Genomic DNA, 4,945 nt, shown 5'->3' on the forward strand with positions numbered 1-4,945 from the left:
TCCGGTATTCCATGCATTCGATCCCTCTTCCAGAGACTGATTGTTACAGCTCTCACTCCGGAGGATAAGGATCTCGCCCTGCAGATGCCTTTATTGGCTAGTCAACTTCCCACCTCCTCGCCAACGGATGATGAAAACTCTGATCGTGATGGACAGCTGTTACTGCTTTCGTCTGGAACCGAGACTGCTTGCAGCCGACCCCTGGGCAGGGTGGCGCCTGGACTCTTTTCTCCTCATCTGCAATGACAGATAAAGACAAATGATAAGACCCGAGGAGTTTTTCGAGCCAGGCTTCGACACGTCTCTGTGTTCCTTTGAATGTTACTTATTTTTGTGTGTTGACCCATTTTAAGATGGGTCAAAAGGGGGATTTGAAGAAAATATAATCTGTTTAAACATTGTTCAGCTTTAAAGTTACTGTGCAAACTGTGTAATAAAAATGTGCTCACGACTTTGGCCTTGAGAGCGATAAGAAGCGATCGCCTCATCCTGCAGGTGCAAGATATCTACACGCCGAAGAGGCTAGATTTCCTTTTATGGAGTTGTTTTTCTGCTAGTGCAGCACTTCCCCCTGTAAGTTTTAGAGAATATATACCCATCCTCACAGCAAATCTTTGGAATCTCCTGATGTGAGCTGTTTTGAGAGGTTGTCTCTGTCTCAATAAAGGCTCACTGATTCCCCATCTGCAGGTGTCCTGTTGTCTTCATTCTCCGCCAGCCTGGTTAAGTCAATTCCTCCTTAACATCTAAAAGAACCTATTTAATGAAGGAAGACGGGTTCACTCTGTGTTTAATATTATTCTATTGTTGTTGTTTTTTTATATCCTTCAGAAGCGGTCAAATTCTGGCTGTACTTCACAGCAAAAGATGCAAACTCAGCAGCCTGCAACAAGTGCTTTAAGGTGATACTGTGCAAAGGAGGTAACTCCTCGAATCTGATGAAACACCTGGCGAGTATAGCATTTTGTTAAAAGCCGAGAAATGCGCCGTATTCTGGTACCCATCCCTACTCTTGAGGCCTGGAGTTGGCCACCACTGCTTTAGATGGCTATCTTTTTAAATTATTTCTTGATTCAACAGGTCTGCCAGTAATCAGGCCCGCGTTTGTTTAGTGAAACTGAACTCAGCTTTCTAAAAGTGGTTAATCACCATTAATGGTTTAAAAAGAGGGACGATTACTTTTTTACACACGACCTGGTAGGTTTGGAAGATTTTTCTCCCTTAATCAGTGAAATGCTCATTTAAAAACTGCATTTTGTATTTACTTTTTTTTTTTTAATTTACAATTTTTTGATGATCTGAAACATTTAGGTGCGACAAAACACTAGGAAATCAGGAAGGGGGAACACTCTTTCACACCACTGTAGGTGTCCCAAGCTTTACAGCATCATCATTCAAAAAGCCTTGAGGCTGCCAAAGGAAACAGGCAAATATTTCCTGGATGAACAATTCCCAATTTTAATGAATTAATCTCAATTCACTCTATTACTTAAAATGTAACATGTTGATAATTTTCAATTTATGCAAGTTCTAAGAAATTATCTTTTTTTCATATATTTTTATTGAAATTTTCTTTTATACAATACAAACAAATGTTTGAACATCCTCACATTCACACACCCATCCACACTTCAAACCCTTCTTTCCCTTCTTTCTCATGAACAGCCTCCACCTCCACTCCCTATCATATCCTTGTATGGCTTCCACATATTCATAAAGTCCAATTGTTTGCCCTTGGCAATATATGTTAGCCTTTCCAGGCCTAGAGAGTCTGCAATTTCCTTCTTCCAGAGTCCCATGGAGGGAGCATCCATACTCCTCCAACATAGTGCAATGGCTCTTCTGGCTTTAAGTAGTCCATAGTCCAGTAATTTAGTCTGTTTTGCCAGTTGTTTAAATTCCCTTGGATATTCCAAGTACACAGAGTTTACCTTTTAAAGGGATTTTTACCTTAAACATTTCAGACAGACATTTGATTGCATCTTTCCAAAATTCCTGGATTTTAGGGCATTCACATGGAGAAGAGTTCCCTTTTCAACTTAACATTTAGTAGAGATGTCTGAAATGTGATTGGACATATGATGGAGCTTGATGGGTGTTTTATAGGTTCTCATGACCCATTTATATCGGAGAAGTGTAAAGCGCATGTTTATTGTTTGTTTGTGTGCTTTTAAGCAAGACTGGTTCCAATCATTTTCATCTATGTCCTCTTGGATTATCCCTTCTCCATGCATCTAACATGGCTGAGTCTTTGGCTGAGGAAAGCATCAATAAGTTATAGTACATAGAAAGAAAGCCTTCCCTTTTGTATTCTCAATGCATACCTCCTGTATTTTTTGTAATGGTGGAAGGTCAGGAATCTGTTGCATTTTTGATGACATATAATTTTTCAATTGTACCCACATAGCAAAGTTGGTATGGCCCGGATCTGACCCACACAATCTGCTTACACAGGGCCCACATGACGGCCCTTTGGTGGCCCAAATCAGGTTTGCCAGATGTGGCCCGCACAACGCCAGTTGTAAACACACTGCTGGCCCTGTGCTGGCCCAGAACAGTTTCAGCTCTGGCCCCAGATGTCAGCCTAATGTGTACCTCAATCAAGCCATGTAATAACAACATGTGTCGGAACATAATAGTGCAAAAGTAACATGACAAAACTCTGTTCGCACAGTAAATGGACTGATTGTTATATAGTGCTTTTCGAGTCTCCCAGATTACTCAAAGTGCTCTATACAAGATGCCACATTCACCCAATCACACACTTTCTCTAAACTGAGTGCTTCCTCACATCTGGTTGACATACACCCTGCCGTGACACCAGTCAGTCAGAAGTGCCAGCTTGATGTCGGATCCGGGCCACACCTGTTTTCTATGGGCCTGGGCCACATAAACCAAACCACAATCAAGCCAGATATGGCATGTCATTAATTACATAGACAGGCCTGGCCCATATCTGGATGACATACGTCTTATCATGCCGGAAGTCAGCCAGCAGTGCCGGCTTGATACCAGATCCGAGCCAGACCTGTCTGCTATGTGTGTAAGTATTTAAGGAAGTGCTTTGGAGGTATTAAATATTTTTTGACCTGACCAAAAGTGAGCAACATGCTGTCTGCATATAGATCTTTAACTTTTTGAATCCCTTCAATTTTCCACATTTTAAATCCTCCATCATTTTTACCAGGAGTAAACTTTTCATTACCCCAAATAGGAGTGAATTGCGAAAGCGTTGGAGGATCGCCGAAATTTTTATGTGTTGCATGCCAAATTATAATTGTGTTTTTCAAAAATGGGTTTGTTGTATTCTTTTTTAATATCTCGGTGTCTGAAGAATATAGAAAAGTGTTTAAGGGAAGATCTAGAACAAATTCTTGCTCAATGTTGACCCAGGATGTTGTTGGGCAAAAATAATGGGTGGCTGATGTTAGTTTGGCAGCCGTATAATACTGTCTGAGGCGGGGGACTTGGAGACTTCTTTCATAGGGCAGGTAAAGTAGCTTTAGGTGGAGCCTTGCCTTCCTATTACTCCAAATAAATTGGTTAAATAGTTTGTTTAAACTGTCAGAAAATGATTTGGAAGTGTTTGGAAATAATATAAACATTTTGGTTAGATTTAACCATCAGTTTAGCGTTTCTGTGACTTCTTCTACAAGGGGGTCATAATTAATTGAGGTTATGTCCTTGAGGTTTGGGGTGATCCTGATGCCTGAAGTATTTAAAGCCTACCATAGTTGTTTTAAACAGGTTGGCCACAACAGGCCTTCTTCTTTCTTCCTCATTAAGAAACATTAATTTTGATTTAGAGATTAGGGATACTATCTTTCAAATTAGTCATAAGAATATTATATCATCTGCAAATAAATAAATTAGGTCTCTTCCTCCAATTCTAATACCTGATATTCCTGTATTTGCTCTCACAGCTTTTTGGACAAATTGTGGTTGCACAGAAGTCCAACAACAAAACACCAATCAGGTTCAGATCTGCGAGGCCGTTCCTCCCAGTCACTACTCACTGTTGTTGAAGTCTCCCAATAGGACAACAGAGTCCCCAGGTGGAGCATCCTCAAGCACCCTGCCCAGGGACTCCAAGAAGGCTGGGTACTCTGAACCGCCATTCGGCACATAAGTGCAGAGGACAGTCAAGCCCCATATCCCGACCTGAAGGTGCAGGGAACAAAACCTCAAAATACCAATTTTACTCCAAGAGCACATCGACAACGTGTGATGGTCTGGAGCTGTTCTAATGCCTCGTGACCTGGAAGACTTCCTCTGGTAAATTCAAGCCTGGATTCTGCTGTCTACCAAAACATCCTGAAGGAGATTTTCCAGCCATCTATTCGTGATCTTAAGCTGAAGCTCACTTTCTGCATCAGGACAAGACGCTGTGGCATGGCCACAGCTTCTCAGCAGTTCATGTTCAAAAACCCTCCAAGGTGGTTGAATTACAACAAATCTACAAAGATGTACCAAAATTTCTCCACAGCTGTAAAAGACCCAGTGCCAGTTATTGCACATGATTGCAGCTGTTGCTGCTAAGGGTGGTCCAAAAAGTTATTAGATTTAGGGACAATCACTTTTTCACACAGGGCCATATAATTTTGGATTTTTTTTCCCCCTTAATAATAAATACCTTCATTTAGAAACGGCATTTTGTGTTTACTTGTGTTATCTTTGTGTAATATTTACATTTTTATAATCATCAGAAACATTTAAGTGTGACAAACATACAGAAAAACAGAAAGGTGGCAAACATTTTTTCACACTATGGTATTTTTGGATGGGGAATGTCGCTGCATAGCCACTTTCAGATTTAGAGAAATTAAATCAGGTTGTTTGTTTTGTCAGGTTGTTTTGCAGGATGTTTAACAATATGAAAAACATAAATCATAATGACAACAGAAAAAAATCAAAATCACACAAGTTGACACACAGGTTTAAATGA

At 40.5% G+C, this 4,945-nt stretch overlaps 1 protein-coding gene across 1 annotated transcript in view; it reads left to right on the forward strand.

Moving 5' to 3' along the window:
• traf5 (Tnf receptor-associated factor 5) overlaps positions 1 to 4,644 on the forward strand; it is a 26,065-nt gene extending 21,421 nt beyond the window's left edge. Inside the window, exon 12 of the transcript XR_006055361.1 lies at positions 3,924 to 4,644. The gene's annotated coding sequence lies outside the window, so the exon portion shown is untranslated. The remainder of the gene's footprint in view (positions 1 to 3,923) is intronic.
• Positions 4,645 to 4,945: the final 301 nt, after the last annotated feature.

Source organism: Haplochromis burtoni, unplaced genomic scaffold, assembly GCF_018398535.1.
Source record: "Haplochromis burtoni strain Fernald_Lab_line unplaced genomic scaffold, NCSU_Asbu1 Contig_303, whole genome shotgun sequence".
Classification (NCBI taxonomy): Eukaryota; Metazoa; Chordata; class Actinopteri; order Cichliformes; family Cichlidae; genus Haplochromis; species Haplochromis burtoni.